Raw genomic sequence first — 21,746 nt, forward strand, 5'->3', positions numbered from 1 at the left:
CCTCTTCCACAGCAATTTCTGTTCCTTGCACTCACCCACTCCCCAGTTAACACCAAAGTGACACCACAGCAGCTGCTGCTCCAGCTCAACCCACGGCCACAAATGTTTAACATCAGAGGATCGCTGGCACTGCTTTTGCCTCTTCCCAATCAACAGCTGCTCTTCCCATTTTCACCTGGGACATCTCAGAGTATTTCCAGCTCTTGAAGAGGTGGAAAGCGCAAGCCAGGGCAGAGTTAGGGACCCACTGGGATTTGGGATGAGCTCCTGCAAAGGCAGTGATGGCACCAGGAGCAGCTGTGGGCAGATGTGGCTCTGGCAGCCCCATTATGGATGTGCACAGATAATTCCTCCTGGTAAAGGACCTCCAGCAGTGCCAGCGGGGGTGGCTCAGTCCCAGCACAGGGTGGAGCTGAGATCCATTTCTGCAGGAGCAAATTACCAAGTGAGCAAAGGATGAATAAACAGACACATAATGAACGCCACGGAGGAGGGAGGCTCTTTTAAGTACAGGTATTTTCAGAAGGAGAACTCATTTGTCTTTATTCCTCCCTCTGTGGCTCAGCCGCTGAAACGCCGACTGCGGTGAGGAGGCAGGAAGAGTGGAATTGCCCAAACAGGATGGCCTGGTGTCTATTCCTGCCTCTGGATGCCTGTCCCACCCTGCACAGGTGCACAAGCACCTTCAAAGCCAGCACTGCCCAGCTTTTGCCGTGCATGGCTGGAATTACAACAATTCAGCAGCACAAAAATAAAAAACCCTTACGCTTCCCACCCAAACACCCCCCAGAGGAGGAAACCATCCTCCTCAGCCTCAACTGCTGCTTCATGTCCTGCAGTTCAGTCATCTGGCAGGGGTTATGGCCAGGGAGCTGCTATTCAAACCACACTTCCCACACTCAGGAGCTGCCTGTGTGTATCCAGTGGAAAAGTAAATTCCCCAACAGTGGAGGCAAAGGAGAGGAGGGGAGGGGGAGAACTGTAGACTTTGTACTTAACAGCCACAAGAAGCTCCTGAGTACTGAACTAGACTCCACTGCTCTTATTTTTCTCTTCATTCCCTCCAAACAAAAATTTACCAGCTTGACCCTACAACTATTCCCTGAAAAGGCTCTGACCCACCAGCAATTCTGAAGATGCTGCTGCCTCTGTCTCGCTCTTTTCTTACATGGACTCACCAACCCTTTGTACCTCAGAGAGGGGTTTCTCCTGCCAGCAGGTGACCACACAGTGTAACCAAGAAGGAAGAGAGGCACTGACAGAGGCACATTCAGAGGCTGCCGTTCCTCAGTCCCTGGAAGGCTGAGAGGATCACAGGCACCTCCGAGGAAAGGTCCCTTCTTTTGGGTTTGACTTGAAGCACAAAGGGCTTATTTTTTTCCTCTCAGGAATAATGCTAGAAAGGTTCAGGCTCAGGTAAAAATAGCTCTTTCTACACAGGGATGCTCCACGAGAAAAAAACCCAGTGGCTCTCTGTGAGCTCTGAGTCAGCACAAAACCGTCGGTACCCATTTGACTGAGTGCTGACGGTGGGAGGCAAAGCCAGGCAGCCTCTGCCTCAAGGGACTGGCAATCCACGGAGACACAGCTGAGAACTATGTGCTGGGAGGTTGGGAATATTTTCCCAACAACAAATTTCCAAACAGTGAGAACACCTGAGCAGGCAGCTCACCGTGGCTGGGATAATTTCTGGGTGTGTGCAAGCACAGCCCTGCTCTGCCTGCGTGAGACACGGGTTTGGCTGAGCCACTTCTACTGCAGGGACTGTCAGGCCTGAGTGCACGTGTTTCTCAAGCTGCCTGTGGGACCAGTTGCCATCTCCCTGCAATGGTGAATAAACACTCTCCAACAGCCCAACCATCCCCTCTGTTCCAAAGACGTGGTTTTGCAATGCTACTTTTAATTTTCATTTTCACTATGGTCTTATGCTATAAATATCAGCACACACAACACAGCAGATTTAATCACAGTGGGGCTTGGGACAATTTAGAAAGGAAGTCAAACATTAATTTCTGCTTCAGGGCTAAGGAAATTAAGACACAGGGAAGTGACCTGCCCGTGATGAACTACAGAAATCTGGAACCCACACAGGTTTTCCAGCTTCAGCAGTGTCCTGTTTACAGCATCATCTCTATGTTAAAGGGATTTCTGAAGGTCTACCATCACAATTAAAAGTGTTGTGTTTTTTTTTTCTTACAGCACCATTCAAGCCAAGAAAGAACAAAGATCCTTTCGTGCTACTGATAGTTCAGGCACAGCGTTGTGATGGTCAAGCATTGGAACAAGTTGCCCAGAGCAGCAGTGCAGTCACCACCCTGGAAGGGTTCAAAAAGTGTGTAGATGTGGCATTTAGGGACATGGTTTAGTGGTGGAGTTGGCAGTGCTGGGTTAATGGTTGAGCCTGATGATCTTAGAGGTTCTTCTCCAACTTTAACAACTGTAAGAGGTGACCAAGGTGAAATGGGTACCCTGTGGTGGGACAATCCAAGGCCCTGGGAAATCTCAGCAGCATGATTTAAAACACTCATCCTTTGATGGAGATGAATTAGAATACAATTGTTTCTAGAAAACATCGCCCTGAGGATCATCACTGTCACAAACTCTCCTGCAGGTACCCCCCTTGTGACAGGGACTTTGTTTTGCTTCATTGCTAATTCAACAGCCAGCAGATGGATCGTGTTACTGCGCTTTGCCAAGTGCAAACCACGGGATCAGGGGTTCCAGACTATCACAGAGACTGGAAGTTTCTGACAAGTGTGAGGAGCTCTGAAACACCCCACCGGTTCCGTATGTCACCCAAAGCTGTCGCGCGCTGACGGCGTCGGGCGCGGGAGCTTCAAAGGAAAAAAGGCCCAAGAAAGCACCAAATCGGTTGGGCTGAGGTGTGCAAAGGGTTGGGTTGGTCTGAAATGCTCTCCCATGAGGGCAGACACGGGACAAGATGGGACAGAGAGTTTCATAAACGCCTCGTTGTGTGTTTGTGTCCTCAGCAAACGCAGGTTCAATAAGGCAAAGAGAAAAGTCCTGCCCTTGGGTCACAACAACCCCCTGAATGCTCCAGGATGGGGCAGAGTGGCTGGAAAGCTGGGAAGGGAACTGGGGTTGCTGGTCAACAGTGGCTGAAGATGAGCCAGTGGGCAAGAGGCCAATGGCACCTTGCTTGGATCAGGAATAGTGTGGCCAGCAGGAGCAGGGCAGTGACCATCCCCTTGTGCTGGGCACTGGTGAGGTCCCACCTCGAATCCTGGGTTTATTTTTGGGCCCCTCACTGCAAGGAAGAGAGGCTGGAACGTGTCCAGAGAAGGGAACGTAGCTGGGGAAGGGGCTGGAGCACCAGGGGCAGCTGAAGGAGCTGGGGGGGCTCATCCTGAAGAAAAGAAGGGTCAGGAGGGACCATCTCACTCTCTACAACTCCCTGACAGGAGGGTGGAGCTGGGGGTGGGGGGTCAGGCTCTGCTCCCAGGGAATAAGGGACAGAACAAGAGGAAACGACCTCAAGATGCACCAGGGGAGGTTCAGGTTGGACATCAGGAGGAATTTCTTCACTGGAAATGGTTGACAAGCATTGGAAGGGGCTGCCCAGGGAGGTGGTGGAGTCCCCAGCCCTGGAGGTGTCCCAGGAAGGACTGGACGTGGCACTCAGTGCTCTGGGCTGGGGGACAAGGTGGGGATGAGTCAAAGGTTGGACTCGATGATCTTGGAGGCCTTTTCCAACCTCAATGATTCAGTTATTCTAAATTAATAATGAGAAAAGCAGTGTTTTAAAGGTGTGGACCTGACCACTCACACAGTGTTCCTCCAGTGTCTGTTTGCCAGGACACTCGAGACCGCCTTCCCCTCCTGCTGATGCCACTCATCAGTATTCAAGCTCCAATCTCCTCTCCTCCATAGGGAGCATGTTGCACCATGAGGTGCCAGTTGTCTCCTCAGAGCAAAACTGATATAAAATGTAAACAACATGTTTAGGATGGCTGTGTACACACACAGTTGACATACACACATCGAGCAGGCTCGATACCACCCAGCTCCATTTGCTGTGGCAGGGTCAGAACCTGGTTACAAACACCCCACTGATGAAGCCAGACAAGGCCTGAGCACAGCTTGCCTGGCAAGCTCACGATTCACTCAACAATACACAAGATGCAGCCCTTGGAAGAACACAGCACTGATAATTCCAGCCCTTTTCCTCGCTGCAGAGAGCAGACTCTTCCAAGGGTTTGCCCTTATATTCCCAGCAAAGGATATCCTGAAGCTTGCTTTGTTCACCTTAACCAACAGGAATAATTGCTTCAGTGGGAATTGCTGGGAAATCCACTGCCTGGAAACAGAAAATCAGATAAGAGCAACCAGAAAACCAGCACTCAATTTTTTCACTGTTTTTTATTAATTTCCTATATTATGTCCAAGAAGCTGCATTTAAAGATTCAGCTGTTCAGATCTTCCTTATTGCTAAAGCAATAAGTAGATAGTTACTCACAGTTATTATTTCTACACCTACTGAAGTTCAATTCTATCCTGCTGTACTTCAAAATGTTTTTATCTAAGTGTACCATGCAAAAGCCATTGTTTTACTGTGCTGTTCCATCTCTCTGGATGTCCAGCAAATTTACTTGGAGCAGGAGCTAACTTGCTACAAGATTCAATTTGGAACAGCTCCACACAGACATCATCATTTAAAAAGAAAAGAGGAAAAACCCAAACACTCCCCCTCTTCTGCTTTTCATGTTGGGAATTACAGTGATCACATTACCACAGTTTTAAAGGGATTTGGGCAACCTGAACATCAATAAAGCAGGTGGTGTGTTCCTGGAGATGAGCTCCATACCACAGCAGCAATCCAAAGGCATGGGGCCAGTGAACAGCTCCCAGGGCATCCCTTCCCTTGGGCCTGAACTGGTGCTTGCCTGACCCTGCACTGAGCTGGTTCTGGGAGAGCAGGAGCCATCCAGCCCCAGGGAACAGCTTTTCCAATGCAATGACAGTGTGTTTGTAGCAGAATGGCTTCTGTGGCTGCATTAAAACATACACATGAGAACATCTGAGGAGGAGCTGACACCCCCCATCAATTAAAGAAATAATCTTCACATCTGGGTTGGTTCCACAAATTGGTTCATTCCATGAAGAAGGGGCTGTGACAGTTTGATTTCCGTGGCAGTGCCATCCAAAGCCAGCAGATTATTGCCCAGGACAGCATCAGATTGCTGGCACTTGGCAGCAAAGCCAATGTGCTTGTCTGGCAGTGTTTAAACCCTGGTTTTGCATTTCTTACCATTCATAAGTGAAGGACAAATAAGCCAAGGCCACTTCTGTTTTACAGCCACTTCCACTTGGAGTTGTTTTTCTGCAAAATGGTTTGTGTGATTTGATTTAGACTCCTGGCCAAAGCTGATTCCTTGATTCACTGGGCATTAGAGCTGAGTTTTTTTGTTTAGACAGAACTGCTTATGACTTCCAATGGCAGCAGAGATCAGAACCTCTTTGCCAACAAACACACCTCAGTACTTGTAACTTTGCTGCCTCCCTGGAACATTAAAGGTTAGTACTGGGAAAAGCACAGAGGGCATCAAAAAGAACTGTCAAAAGGACAAAACAAGTCCTTTTACAGTAAAACATTAAACATATTGGAAAAGAAACGGGTGATGTGGGATATAGGGGAGATCCAGCACCATGAGTAGCATGGGAAAGGGGAAAATTGAATCTCCTCCTCTCTTAGAAGACTGACTAGGTGGTATCAAATAAGACTGGCAGCTGAAAAATGCAAATTAAAGAAAGGTTTCATGCACAAGACTTAACTAAACACTGGAATTTTATCACAGAGGCCCCAGGAGCTCAGAGTTTATGTTATTTCAAAACAGAATTAGACAAAGACCTGGGAGAATATGAATTTAAGGACTGTTAAAGATAGCTCCTCTTGTTCAGAAAGTCCTCATCTATTCAGTTCATACCAGGGAACTATCACCATAATCTTGTCCATTTATGTTCTTTTATGTTTTTTTATTTTCCATATATATGTGCTGTTGATCATAACCTAAGACAGACATACTAAAAGGACCTCTAGTCTGGACTGGTACAATTATTCCCCCCAAAAATTAAAAATTAGTAAGACAAAATTGCATCTGCATCATTTCCACCAGCTTGATTAGGCAACGGCTTATTAACACGTTATGGAATTGCACCTAAAATTAGTTCTAAAAGCACAGGGTAAAATCACAACTTCCCAGTCAGAGCTTTGTCCTCCTGCAGGTTCTTCTCCATTTGGCTGGAGCAGCTCTGAGTGACTGAGAGCTTGGCTGGTCCCAGCCCCCAGCCCTGCCTGGCCACGGCCTCGGTGCTCACACGGTGCGTGACACGGGGTGGTTCGTGCAATCAGCTACAGGGAAAGTTCATTAACTTAGTTAGCCAATTAGGATGGATCTGTATCCATTCTGGTCAATCCTGAATTGGACATGAGATCCCAGAGGTGCACAGGCTGGTCAGCAGCTCTGCAGCTCTGCAGCCCCGGGAGCTGCGCTGCTCCGAGGTTGGGTTTGCATGACTGAAACACCCCGAAACCCTCCTGGCTGCTGTTCCAGAGGCAGGCAGGAATCACTCCTGGAGCTCAGCAAAGTGTGCCTGAACAAACAGCAGTTGTGCTTTTCCCTTTTCCGTGCAGTTTTCCAAAGTTCTGCCCACGTGCCACCCCCTCCCAAGAGCCACAATCACAAATAACCCTCCAGCTGGGAGGAGGCTGCTCCCGTTTGCCAGGAGGATGAACCACCTTTACCCAGGGCTCACAGCCAGAGAAAGGTGTCTTAAAAAAGCATTTAAATAACCACAGAGAGCTTTATTTTGTTCTATTCCCTTCCTCTACTTGAGCACTTTCTTTTTCCACTACAATTATGACACCAGGCACGCACGAAACCGCATCCGCAGGAGCCTTTGGAAGCAAAGGTGGGACCTCCTCAAAGGACTGGTCAGACTTTCCCCTGTGCCAGCACAGAGCTCCTGTGACCATCTGGAGAGCAAAATCCAGGTGATGCTGAGGACTGAAAACTAACCTTGCATCTTTTCTGGCAAGTTCCCTGATCCAAGAGCTGGGAAGGCAGCAGGGACCTGCAGCCAGGAGTACAGGAGTTCCCTCAGGGCAGGAACAGGGATGTGCACCTTTGCCCACAAAGCCTTTCCAACCAGTGTGCACTTAAAGACACCAAGAAATGACAGCCCAAAGCCGGTAATGCAGAATAATCTAAATCCCTTGATCCCTGAAATCTGCATTGAGCACCATGAATTAGATTTAACGAGCAATAAAATACGTTAAATCTGTTATTCCCATAACAGAATGAAGCATCATTTGTATCTGGCATAAAGAGACAGAGCGTTCCTTGTTTCCAATTTGAGAGGAGTGTTTTTATCCCAAAATGAGGTTTGGCCACCCTTCTTTACAACTGCACCACTAATCCTGCATCCTTCCTCAGCCAATGCTTTAATTTCAAATAATTATCTGTGGCTGCAGTTTCTGTCTCAAAAGAGAAATGAATCTCAAACCCCACTTCCTGCAGCAATAGGGAACACAGGAGAGAGGAGACACGTGTGTGGTGTATTGCTAATAAATTCTTTGCTACGTGTTATTTACCAACAGCAGCAGCTTCCTAAGAAAAACAAGGCAGTAGGAAGTGAGTGCTTCCCCTTCTCCTAAGAATGGAATCAAGAGCTCCTCGAGCCACGGTACTCATGGAAACTTGCTGAGGGAGATGTTCATCTGACACACTCTTACCTCAGAGATTTCACCAGACTTCGGGTTGGTTTGGGTTTGTTTTTAAGATGAAATTCCCAAATAAATGACTATTGCAGAGTGGGAATGCCTCGCTGGGCTCTACACACAGCCCCCAGTGGCTGCTGGTTGCATTCACAAAGCAGGAGAAACTGCAGCAACCAACCAACCACTTCCCAAAGGAGCCACACACAGCCGGGCACAGGAGCACTGGCTCACGGTTCCATTACGGAGCCAGGGATTTGGGACAGGCTGGTGCAGAGATGCTGGTTTTTCCTGCAGTCTTGGTCAGAAAGAGACTCTCAGCCATCACCTCCCACCAGGGCCACGAGCTCAGGGGGAGGGATTTTGGAGCTACCAGTCCTGAGGGGGGATGCTGAGGGTGGCGAGGAAAAGCTGCATCAAAGCCTTGCAAATCCAGGGAGCTCTGCCTTGGGAATGGGGAGGGGGACACAGTTCTTGGCTGACATTGTCCCCAGGCAGCCAGTGGGACTGACTGATTTCTTTTTAATTGTTATGGCAGTGCTTTAGGGGGCTGTTGTACCATCTACAGAGGGTTTGGCAAACACAAGCTCCCTCTTTGGAAGGGAAAACGGCCACACTTGGCTTTTAATGATGGAATTGGCTCTCAGCTGTCCCAGCACCAACAGCCTCGGGACAAACATCTCCTCTGGCAGGACACAGGTATGAAATGAGCCTTTGCTCTCAATTTTAATGTCTGTCATCAACAGCCACCAAAGTTGTCCTACTGAGAGTTAAAACTGAAGACATCTCTGCAGATTCCAGAGGAATTTCTGGAGCAGGCAGAGCATAAACACAGGCAAATGGACAGGAAACACTTTGGGGTGAATGAGAGACACCCAGGGCACCCCAGATCCTGCTCTGGTGTTATCACTAAGGCACAGGAGCAGGGATGCCTGGACAGGGAAGGACAAGGACAAGGGATCCTATTCCCAGCGGGTGTTTGTGCACGTGCAGATAAAAGTGTGTCAGGGTTTGGAGCAAACTCCTTCCACACCATTCTTCTGCAAAATTGCTCCCTTTCCAACTCGAGCCATATGTCTCAAAGAGTGCTTTTAGCTGAGCAGTAAAATGCCATCTTTTAAAATCAGTAAAACTCAATAACGAAGGAAATTACCAATCTGAAGGGAAAAAATACAGATTCATCTCTGTATTGCAGCTAAATTCCTTCACAGAGGTCAGATCGGAGCTTTCTGAATTTCTAAACAGGCTGACTTCACCCTGGTCTCACACTGTCTGCCTCTAGTTATCTGGAGGAAAGCAAACATTTGTCAAATTAAACTGAATTCTAAGGGGTGCAAATATATTATTTCTCATCACGAGATCTCCAAGAGGACACGTGAAATATCTGGTTGTTATTGGCTCTCTCTAAGACTCAGGCAGCACCAGCAAGGGGTTCTGCTCTTAAAATCCTGCCATCTGCAGCCTTATGCTAATTCAATTTTTTAGGAATAGAAATCACCCTGGAACGGGAATATGCCAAAATCCACAGAATATATGGATGTAAAAGCAGTTGTGGGTAATTGCTTTTGCTCGGTGCTAATCCCACAGCATGGGATTGTCTTATTTCCCTCAAAGTTTTTCCTCCAACTCCCCCCCCCTCCCAGGAATGTTAGTGCTGTTGACAGCTACACATGTGTTTGTGTGGGAAACACACACATTTCATAGCACTGCCCACCCAACCCTTACTTCTAAAAAGCTGTTTGCTGCTCACACAGGGAATGTCAGTATTTTGTCCTGCTCAATAACCTACTTTTTCCTGAGTTGCCTGTGAAATGCAATCGTGTCTCAGGCAATGGCAGCTCTCACTGCCACCCATTAGGGACTGGACCAAAACTTTACAGAGGAAATGTCTGCAGTGCTGACTGGGTTTCGATTCAGCAGAAAGAGGAGGAAAAAAAATCACCTCTTGATGGAATCTCACAGTTTCTCCTTAACAGCTGTGTCCATCTTTCTGCCCGAGGCACTGCCAGTGAATAAATAATAAGTCCCCCAGTAAAATCTCTTTCATGTAGCCTCAGGAGACCACTTCATAAGAACAGGAGAACAATGACAACAGATCAGAAAACCATGTAGTCTTGCATCCTGTCTGTGACAGGGACAGCAACCAGATCCTTCCGAGGAAAGTACACAGAATTCCTACCCAGGCAGCTGAATCACTCACAGACTGCCTTCAGCCCTCCCAAGAATTGTAATGTGTTATCCACATAAAGACCTGCTCTTCCAAGCTCTGGTCCTGACAACACTCCTGGTGACATTCATTTCCAGTCTTCCCTGAGAAGTTTTTGGAGCGTTTTCCAGCCAATTTGCCTCTGCTGATTGTTTCTGCATCATGAGGAAAACATCAGAGAAACCCCCACCACCTTTGCAGGATGATCATTACTTCATCTGCTTTTACATTACCCTCCCTTATTATTAAGGACAAGCAAATTAATAACACAGGTGATCCTTAAACCTTCTCCTGTGAGGAGGAAGGGCAGGGTGGGTGTGTGGGACAGTGTAAGTGCAGCAGGGCCAGGGCTGGCCTGGACCAGACATGCTGGCCCAGTGTGGGGTGTGTGTAAAGGCTCTCACTGTCTGGTTTCATTATGAATCACAATTCTCAAAAAAAGCAAGGAAGGAACTGTTTGAGCTCTCACTTACCCTGAACTGATTCTCATTTATTACCCCAGCCATGACACTCACACAGCCACAGCAACCGTGTGTTTAGACACAAACAACTGCAAGGGAGGGGGAATAAACTGCTGAAGCACTGCCCCAGCTGGGTGACCAGCACAGGGAGGGGCAGGCAGGAGTCTGGAGCCACCAGGCAGCAGGAGCTGCCTTTGGCAGAAAGCAGGGCTCCAGCCCCCCAGCAGCTGCTGTGCTGCTTTCTCCTGTTAAAGCACACAGGGAACTCCACCTATTCTCCTCCTGGGGTCTGGCACCAAAACAACAACACATTTATATATACATATAAATATATATAGGTATATATATAAGTATATAGGTGTATATATATAAGAATATATGTATATATATAGTTTGTTTGTTTAGTTTTGTTTTAAAATACAACAGGCTTTCCAGACAACCACCAAACCCCACCGTAACCAGATCCACGAGCGAGCCAGAGGCATGTGGGAGGTGACCTTAGGACATCCAGAATATCCTCATCTCCCACAGCTTTAGGCTACAGAGGGAGTCTCACCATCATTTAAGCACCAGCAGTCTGAGCACAGGACAAGGGCCATAAATACTTTCTACTTCCTCTCCAATGCCCCACATCAGCACTTAAACAACTCTGCCAGGGAATGGAGCCACGGGCTTATCCATCTATTTTTCCAAATGCCAGCAATATTTTAATAGTCTTTTGTGCCACAAAGTAAATACCAAGAAACATCCCCATCAGCTGTGATTTGTTATTGTGTACTGACCACTGGGACAAGAGCTGAACAACCACAAATAAACACCCACAGTGATGAGCAGCCTTCATCCCACAGCAAAGAGGCATCCCAGTAGGTAGGGAAGCCTCTCACAGCACTGTAAGTGCTATTTGACATAAATTATTTGCTAATTCAATGGTACTGGCAGTATTTAGAAATGCTTTTGCCTCTTGCTGTTATACTTTTTAATTTAGACAGAGAGCAAGTGTTTCACAGTGGCTGGGTGGCCTTCAGAGAGGGACAAATTCATTTCAGGAAACTGCTGGAATACTGACATATCCCAGTGTTTAACTTGCAATGGTTTGGAAAAGGATCATAACTACACTGGAGAATGAACCTGTGTGTGTCTTACAGTTGTTATTTCTGAGATTATCACCCATGTGCCATTCCTGACTTGGAAAAACACTCCAATGCCAAGTTGAGCTGCAGCTCCCAGAGTGAGCTTTGCAACTGAACCTGCTCCTGGGGGTAAAAGAACACGAGCTCTGTGAAAGATCCCAGGGTTTATCCCAGTTTCAGCAGCCATGGAGCTTGAGTGGACCCTGGTTTAAATAATCCCTCAGTTTAAATGTCTTCTGACCAGGATCCTCCTGGGAGAACGAGTACCATTGAAAACAATATCCCCAAATGAATCCTGCAGTGTGCAAAGGTTTGCCAATTCAATGCCTTCCTGCCTTCCTGCACCACCAATGACATCCATGGACAGAAGTAAAGAAAATGTTTGGGAAATCCAGGCATTGTCAAGGTATTAAAAAAGCCCATTTCAATCAGCTCTAAATATGCAGGAGGTGAGACTGAGGAGTGACCAGTGGCCCATCTGACGTTGGTTTGTGTTCAGTGGCTGTTCCATTCCTCTCCCAAGGGACCACACCACCATAAATGTCTCAGGGGACCAGCTGAGCTTTGCCATCAGCAGTCCTGCACAGCTGAAAACTGAGCCTTGGGGGAAAACTTATGGTGCTGCCAGAATTTTGTCTGGTGACTGGACAAGGAAGTCCAGTTTCTGGATTTTGATCCCACAAAGAACAAGTTCAGTCAAGTACAGACAATGAAAATTAACATGTCCTTTATTTGCAATGCAAACATTCTCTCTGCTCTGTGTGCCATACCCTGTCCAAGTCCCTGGGAGGTGCCACATCAGCAGCTGGTAGGAACATCTCACTGGGGAGCTTTCAGTGAAAACTCAACATCCATTGTATAATATCCTGTGTTATTAACTGTGCTGCCATAAAACATCCTCTGTGAGAACAAGGACAACTTGGGACAAGTTGCTTTTCAGGAAAATCTGTTCTCCCTCTAATTTTTTCCAGAAATATATGTTCTTTTAATATTTTTTCTTTGACTTGCTACCCTTCCCCCCAGCAGGACATATTTAAGTGTCATACTCTCTAATAGCTTTCCCTATTATTACATCCATGGGTTTCAAAGCAGCTGCCACGCAGCCAAAAAGTTGGAAGTAACTGAAGGCTTTGGATGGGTAAAGCAGAAATCAAACCACCTGCATTTTTATAAGACTTTTACAAGAAATGCAACCCAACAAACCCTTAGAGACAGACTCTCTTTTGGTACCTTAGATTTACACACCCCAGCAGTGCTCCCTGGAGCCCCTGCCCAGGGACATCGTGGGATGGGGGAAGATGTTGATTTAAAAACAAAACAGGGGCTGGGGGGAACTAAACCAGCAAAAATGATGAACCATTTTCATGCTCTTGTTCTGCAATTTTACCTTCAAGGAAATGGGTTTATCTGGTCAAACACTTGTGTGGTTCTTACCATAACAGCTGTTTACATCAGCCCTTCTGAGCTAATATGTATTTTTACTATCAGGTTTTTTCAAAGATCCTCAACTCAATCGCTAATTTTGAGCTTGCAATTCACCCCAGGAGCAGTTTTTTTCTGGTAGAATTAGTGCCACTTAACTACTTTGATTTGCAGGCACGATTAGTAAGTTAAGCATTTATACACCCCAAACTACACCTGTAAAATTGAAGGCTGCTTTTCAAAACAGGCCATATGTTTAAATTGAATGTAGCCCAGTCAAACCTTACTTTTTCTTTTTTTAGGGTGTTTTTTTCTTTTTTTTTGGTGGTAAAGTTATTCTTTAACTCACCCATCTTTCTTACATGACTCATTCTAGTCACAGGGGCTCTCATGAAATAGTGCCTTTGTCAGATCTTGTCAATGATTTCCAGTGCTCAAAAGGTGTGGCCAAGGGTACTAAGGCAATTTTATTGTTATTTATGTTGCCAGGTAGGTTGGACAAAAAGCACAGGATGCTGAAGACACAAGCACAGAGCTCACAACTAACACCATCAACTGCTGAGTGACCAGGACCACTCACATCCCAGGGTGGACAAACCCAGGAACTGTGATGACAGCAGAATTAAAAACAAGTATTTGAGTGCTTATTTCAGACATCCTTCAAGGAAAACAAAACAAATCCAACCCAACCCCAGACAGACAAATCCTGTGCTGGAAATGTCACTGTGTAACTCTTACCAAGGTGGGTTTAACAAGAATCCATCACAGGGTAGGTGATCACCTTGCCTCTACAAACTGATGATCTAGAGAAGGAAGGGAGCAGGGAAAAGAGCCAGAGGAGAGCCCACCCTGGCCAGTGCTGGGAGCAGAACACTCTCAGGCACACGGTGGGATTCTTGGGGTTGTTCTGTGCAGGGCCAGAAGTTGGATCTGATGATCCTTGTGGGTCCCTTCCAGCTCAGGACACTCTGCAATTCTATGAGTTGTAAATACAAATCAAAGCTCAAACTGCTTTACCTGCACTGCCTCCCTAATTCACTTCCAAGCTCACCCCAATAGGAATTTATTGTAGCCATCCATTTAAAATTAGTGCAGCTCCAAATAAGCAAGTCACTGGAACTCCTTAGTTCTTTAAGGCAACTTTTTGCAGAAAAGGTGTATTAAAATTAATGTTCTCACTTCAACACTACTGTCCCACAGGGGAATAAATTAGGGTTGCCACATCTCCAGTTCAGCTCAACTCCAAAGAAGGAGGAGAATGATGCAGTAGGAGAATATGTAAAATAAATCTTCTTTCTGTAAATATCAGTGGATGAAAAGGTTGGAAGGAGGAAATGGTTAAAACTGCCCAAATGTTTAATTAGGAATAGCCTGATGTATCACTGAGCAGGGGAATAAAAGATGTCAGGACTGAGCTTTCCCTAGAAATATTCTTTCCACTGAAAACCAAAGCACTTCCCTGCTTGCAGCAGCAAAGAACACAAGGATGTGTGTGAACCCCTCCTCCTTCTACCATCCTGTCAAATAACTGGTTTTCACCTGAGATTTAAACACCTGAGCAGTCCTCAGTCATTTGACTAAACCTTGGAACAACTAAAGAGAGTTTTAGCAAAAACTGTTGATGTGTATTTACATTTTTGTTTGAACTGACTCTGAACTGGGGTAAGGAATGGATTGTGGTCAGCAATATTTTCTCTCCAAAACCAAGTTCCCTGCTTAATTTAAGCAGAAAATAGGTCTTTGCTCTACAATCTCACATCAGCACACAGGAAACACCCTGGGATATGTGCATGGACTGGGGGCAAGGGGAGATCTCTTCTGAACTGGTGCAACAATACACCATTCATGCAGCTTGGGCTTACTTGTGCTAATTGGAATCTAGTTCTGCAGGCTGCTCACCCTACCAACACCACGAGGAATGTTCACTTTTCACAGAAGTGATGCCCTGGAATTCATTTGCAAAGCCAGGTCCAGGTAACAAATGAGTCACTGCTCAGGAGTGTGTGGGTCTAAATATGGGAATCACTGCAGCCCCTGCTGACATGTTCCTTCTGCCAAGGCTGTGGTTCCCAAAATTGTGGTCCACCAGGTAACAGCAAGTTCTTTGCAGCCAGACATGTAGCAGTGTTACTTTTTTAGTGGTCTGATGATAAATCACTGTACAAATTTGCTTGTAGGGATGCAGAGTAGTCTGGTACAAAATGTTTGAGAAGCACTGGTTTGGAGGAAAAGCCACCTGGAACTCCAGACTGGTCCAGGACCCCAACATTCCCACTACTACAAATACACCCTGGTACTTCCAGAGTCTTTTGGAAACTTCCTCTCTTACAGCAACTCACCCCAGTACCTTCCCTGCATTGCCAGACAGCACCTTCAGTGCTCCAGAGCTTCTTCACACCCTGTCAAGACTATCTGGGTTATCCAAATGATCTCTCTCTCAAATCCAACACCTCCTCCAACAGCAGTGCTTCCAACAGTCCTGTGTTACCTTGGAAATCTCCAGGGCACACAGACCAAGCCTGGCCTCTGTATCACTTGATCTCACCCTGTGCCAGCAGGGCTGCCCACACTTCTCACCTGGGACGTTGCCCTGCACAACTGCAGGTCCCTGCTTTGAGAGAATGAGAGTTCTTCAGGGGTGGGAGGCAAGACAAAACCAAAGCAAGCTTAAAATAAATCTTCTAAGAGAGAACCCTTCTGGCTCCCCTGGGATGAAGCATATCAAATATGCTATAAAAGTGTTCTATAACAGTTCTGTTTCCTCACCCCTGGTTCATAGAAGACCCTGATCCAACTTCCCTTAAGGTCAAAGGCAAAAAATCTTCCCCTCTGGGCTAACACTTACCTTTGAATTGGGTATCAGTAGCAACTGTATGCACAGATCTAGATCAGGGTATAGAGGAGAAATCCAGGGCTCCTCCTGATTCAGAACACACAAAAACACTCCCCTGGTCACCACACTTGAAAATTAAACTTAACAGGCTCAGTGAAAGGCAAGAATTAAAGCTAAGCAGGTTTTCCACTTCTTACCAAAAGCTTTTAGTGCCACTGCAGAGGAGAAGGAGGAAAAAAGTAACCTCCTTGTAAGGTTTGGAAGGTAAGTACACACTTCCCTTCCACAAACTGGTAGTCATTAAATATCTGACAACAGATAATGTAACTCAAATGTTACATCCCTCATCCAATATTCCAAACATGGTGGTAATGAAAAAAGTCAAGGCAGCCCTTCTGAACTATTTGTGCATGAAACACAACACAGTGCAGATACCAACTACATGAGACTGCACAGCTGGTAGGAAGAGGAAGGTGTTGCTTCAAAAATTGCACAATGCCAACAAAAATGCCATCTTCCACTACACAGAGCTTGAATGGAATTCTGAGGTTTGAGGAACACGTCTGGGGAGATGGACAGGCTGTGTTAGAAGCTGTTCAGACTCTGTTGGAACAATAACTCTAAAATCTGTGGGAAATCTTTCCCCTCGTTATTCTAATAAATTACAGAAGTGAAGATGACCTTGGCAAGAGGTGCCTGAACTACAGCCTGAAGGGAACCAGTGTCTGCTGACAGAACAGACCTGCCATGGGCAGCACAAGTGCAAGGCTCACTTGCCACAACCAACCCAAGCCCCTGTTCTGTCTGGAAGGCCAAAAGGACAAACCCTCCTTCTGCAAAGCAGGAAGAGGGGACGGGAAAATGAATTGTCACCTCGTGTTAGTGGCCATGCAGCATCATAAAATGAAGGTATTGCTGAAGACAAGGCCATCTGCACTTTCCCTGTTCTGTAGGTGATGAGCCTGCACTCACCTGCTGACACGGGAAACACAAAGTGCAACCCTGGCTGGAGCATTTCCCTCCCCTCAGCAGGAAGCAAGGACACCTTCCCTCCCTTCCCTGCCCCTTCTCCCCCCACAAGGATTATTTCCTTGGCAATCCAGGGCTGCCCACTGAGAGTGCAGGATGCAAGTGGCACTTTTATAGTCTGGTCTTGGTGTGTGGGGGACTGGGCTGGGGCACAGACACATTTTCCTGTGACCTGTTCACTGATTCAAGAAAATACTTTCACTCTTGATTGCAGAGGCTTAACTGCCTTCATGAATCAGCCCCTCAGATTGCTGTGACCTCTTAGTGTACCAGACACTGTTCTAGCACACAGGAATAAAGGACTGTTGGAACTTGCAAAGGACTTAGATGGGAAATAATCAGGCTCTGGACTATCTCAGCTCACTCTAGCAAAATAGGTAAAAGCCAACCCTTGTCACAAGATTAATCAGGGCACACTGAACACAGAGCCCTGCTTTTTCTTCTTTATTGCTGAAACTGTCCCTGTTTAATCCCTAGATCAGCAGCATCCTACAGGAAGCTGAGGAAGTTCAGGAAAAAAAAAATGACACAAAATCAGATACAGAAAGAGAATTGGGTAAAGAGGCTTTGCTCATTGTTGATACGACTCAGAGGATCTCCTGGCAAAAAGAGGACTCCACCTTGTCCTGGGATTCTGAGCCCCAGATTGCCAGAGAATTAATCTGGATTTAGGAATGTTGAGTGTGGTTGGAAGGAGGGAAGATGACAGTGGGTAGGACAGGGTGGTCCAAACCATCTGAAGTCCTAAGTCAAGAAGAGCAATCACAAAGCATTCTGTCTCCCCTCGTGGACTGGACACCTGAGGTACCAGCACCCCGGGAGGTGCTTGGGGTAAGAACTCATTCACTCAGAATGAAAGCCCACAAATTTTAAATAGAAAACAATGTGTCTGGAATACGATTTCTTCTGTTCTAGTGAGAAGTTAAGCAGGAAGTGAAAGATGAAGATGTGATTCAGTTCTGCACAGCACAGCTGAGGAGCAAGGCAGCATCTATTCAGGTAAAAGCAGATGGTAGAAAAGAAATGTGGAGCACCTGCAACTCTAATCTACACAAACTCAAAGGCAGCCTCCAGAGGGGGTGGTCTGTGTGGAATAAATAGAAATGTTAGAGCATCATAAGCCAATGACAAGAAGATGGGAGTCAAAGGAATTGAATTCAGCAAGTCTGATTTATCCCACCACTGCCCTCCCACTATTTCAAGCCCCCTTCTCACTGCACGAGCTCGGTGGGTACAACCACAACACACCAGAGCCCATCAGGTGCCTGATTTGCAGGGTTGCAATCCACTACAAGGTTACACCAGGGCAACCCAGGGAGACAGAAGGTTTCACTTTTCAAATCCACAGAGGTTTTAGCTGGAATTGACCCTTACAGGAAAAGTGAGCTCCCAACGAGACTTAAGAAAGTACCTGGCATTGAGAGGCTTCCAGGGAGACCAGGGGCTGAAAGGCATCTGGGGGAGTGCCCATCTCTGCTTGTGAGGAGAGATAAGTTCCTTCAGAGCCCCTGTTATCTAGGATTATTCACCTTTAATGAGTCCTCCCATCTCCCTCACTTCCTGACCTTTCCTGGCATGTGACCTTGTGCTACACACTTTTGCTTACCAGGGTTTCCTCTGGTGACACCCCTTTGCTCTTTCTGAAGACAGACACTTTCTCTGTCTGCATTTCCATGGGATCCCTGCCGTGCCCTCCCTTTGGTGCCTCTCAGTTTCCACTTGCAGAAGTCCCTGAGCTGGAGGATTCAGGTGCCCACCAAGGAGGACAAACCCCTGGGGCTGAGCACTGACCTGGCTGAATGCTCCATGTTCAGGAACTGGCCCACAGTTCTCCCCCTGGCTCTGCCTCACACCTGCTGAGCCACTTTGGGCCATTTCTCCCCTCTGGCTTTCTTGGTTTCCCCATCTGTAGAAAAGGGCCAGCCTCATTATACCCCCCCACCCTCCAGTATAAAACATCCTGAGATCTTTGGAAGACAAACTGCACTGCAAGCCAGGCACTACTGTTATTAGGGCTCTGGGGTGGCACACAGACACTGGCAAGAGACACAAAAGCAACATAAATCCAAGGGCAAGGAGAGCAGACAGGGCAATAAAGCACAAAAAATGAAGAAAGAAGGGGAAAAAAATCTAGTGAAAACCAGAGTACAGCACTGGGATATTACTCTCATGGCCTAAGTATCTATGGAAGGATAACACTATTTTGAAGCAGTGTTAACAAAATCCAGTTGTCCACCTTCTCAGTCTTTGTGTTCCTAGAGGCCTGTAGTTCTGTAGCTGCTCCCACCTAACTCCACACATAGAAAAGGCTTTTTGGATGGTCTGGTTTATAAATATATTGACTGCCTACAGCTCAAGGAGGCAAAGAGATGCTCTATCACCTTCTAAGATCAGCCAGGATTATCCAGTAAGCACAAAAAAAGCTTGGCTGCAGACCTGAAGGGCAGTGAACTAAACCAGTATTTCTGTAACTGCATATGTAGTGCTCTGAAAAGGAAGATCAGCACAGAATTACAGCATCAGCCAGAGCTGAGAGAGGCTGGAACCAACACATTCTGTGTGTGTTACTCTACAGTGCTCCTGAGCAAGCAGCACTTGTGCTCCATCTGTCAGTGTGTCCTCTGCTGTCACAGGATCCTTGCTGCTCACACCACCACCTCCTGCTCCTTTCCATTATGGATGAGGCTGGAGTGTCCAGGGATTTTTCTGTACAGGGAGTTGCAGCGTCCCTCCAACCAGTTTTCATTATATCTCTTGGGCAAAGAGCCACTTGTATCTCAGGATTAATGTAAAAGAAGACAAAAATTCAAAGTGTGTCTTTGCAATTCCTAAGGAACCAGTCCCCTGTGCTCTCCAGAAAGCATCAGGAGCTGAGAGTGTATGGATTGGCTTTTGAATGTTTGGAGGGAGAGAGGTACCAGACTGGCTGTACCTGCAAGGAATGGGGTATGGGATGAACAGAGGGTCAAACACTACCTTTGGGGATTTCTTTCCCCCTTGCTGTTTGACTTTTCAGAATCATCTCCTCCTAAAAAACGGGTGCAACTTTGTTTCTCAGTTAAAAGGATTTTTTAAATTATTTATTTTAAAGCCTGTTTGATAAATGGTATGAACTGCCAGCAAATACTACATTTCACTCCCCCTCATTAACATTGTAAATTAATTTAGGACTCATTTAGATGCAGGATTAACAACCTGAGGACTCACCCACTCTTTATTCAGAGGGCATCCTCAGGATGAGCAGAGTTTTGTCTCACAGCACTCAGTTAGTTCAGCAGGACCATCTCTGGGGAAGCAAATGGTATTTGTGTCCCTGCTTGCAAAGGAGCTGCTCAAGGTTAAGGCAGAGGTGTGGGAGACACCAGTCCTGGCCCAGCCCTGCTCCAGGTCCCTCTGCCACCCTGGGCAAGTGCTTTTACACTCTGCACCCATTTTCCCTGATTTGCACTTTGAGAGAGGTCAGACTTGGAGAACAGAGCAAAGATTAAAAGCAGTGTTTGTGGTGGTGTAGGGCAGCATCTTTTATTCCTCCAGGGTTAAGGGGACCTGGGCCATGGGCCAGCTGCCAACACAGAAATTTGCTAAGCTGAGTATTACATTTAACACATTTTCAGATGTGTGCCCCTACCCTTACTCTTATGTGAAATGGTGCTTTATTTTGTGAGCACTCTTTTCCTCTGATGGCACTGTGATTAAGGCATTATTATCTATATTGCAGGAGCAAAGTCAAGCCCTCAGTTTTCAGATCAGAAAAAAAAACACCCATCAAGAGAAAATACTGCTTTCCTTAAAGCAACAATTATCAGTCAGAAAACTCTTGACACACTCAAGAGCAATCCTGCAATATCTCAGTGATGCTGTTTTCAGATGCCCTGTGTGTTTGCTGGAGAAATAAATAACATTTCTTGCAATTAACAAATGAATGCCCTGTTGAAGCTTAGCTTTTACTAGCTGTCCATAAATCATCTGCAGAAGCATCTCGTCCACTGAGGGGAATGAAGATTAAATACAAGCTTTGGCAAGTGTCCTTTCACCACCAGAATATTTTCTTGCAGGCACTTTGTGTCTAACGCTACGTTGAGGCCCTGCTCCTCTGAGCACAATAAATAAACACAAATGATTGCTGCAGAAAGGGGCCTGACAGACAAGCAGTGCCACTTTGGGCAGAACTGATTGATGCTCCTTAGAATCAGTGACACTTGCCCAGCTCAGCCCGTCCTGGCCACGTGCTGCACACACCAGCTCAGCTGAGCTCTGCCCACAGGGGCAGCACTTGGGCAGGTTTAACACAAACTGGTATTAGTTGCTTGTGTCACAACATTTACCAGGAAGCTGCAGCCCCAGATGAGGACCCTGCTGTGCTGGGGAGGAGGTGCTGCAGTGCTTCCCTTAGCTTGAAATCAAAGACCAATTGATGGAGCTCCAGAACCTTCTCACCTCTGGTGTGATCTTAAAGAATGAGGGATTTTATACAGTCCAGTGTTTGCCACAGTTCCACAGACCAGCTCCTGACAGCAATTTGGTATCCACTGTGATAGCATGGGAAAACGTGTCTTTCTGGCACACTGTTCAAAACCTGATTGAATTCTCCTTTTTTTTCAGAGATGTAATTGTTCCAGAGTGGTTCCCTCAGACAGACAACAGTGACAAGACAACCACAGCACCACAAATCTGAGACTCCAACTAATAATTCTGCAGGAGGTTTCCAAACCAGACTGTTTCCTTAAAATACTGCATTTTCTCTCTGGCTACTCCTTTCAGCTCTCCATAAGGATCAAATGTGCTGCCAAGAGACAGCACTCAGTGTCATCACACCCAGCACAGGGACACAGCCACTCCTCCAAGCCACCTCAGCACCAGAGGCCAGACAAGCTGGGTGTGTCCTGGGGTTGTGCAGCTCTGTCTGCAGGGCTCTGTGACATTAAAATCC

General features: G+C 46.6%; 1 protein-coding gene across 1 annotated transcript in view; it reads right to left on the bottom strand.

Annotated features, from left to right (window-relative positions):
• Positions 1–21,746, bottom strand: part of SPNS2 (sphingolipid transporter 2) — a 93,495-nt gene that overhangs the window by 71,044 nt on the left and 705 nt on the right. The gene's annotated exons all lie outside the window — the stretch shown is intronic.

This window comes from Manacus vitellinus, unplaced genomic scaffold (assembly GCF_001715985.3).
Source record: "Manacus vitellinus isolate BGI_N305 unplaced genomic scaffold, ASM171598v3 scaffold_32_pilon, whole genome shotgun sequence".
Lineage (NCBI taxonomy): Eukaryota > Metazoa > Chordata > Aves > Passeriformes > Pipridae > Manacus > Manacus vitellinus.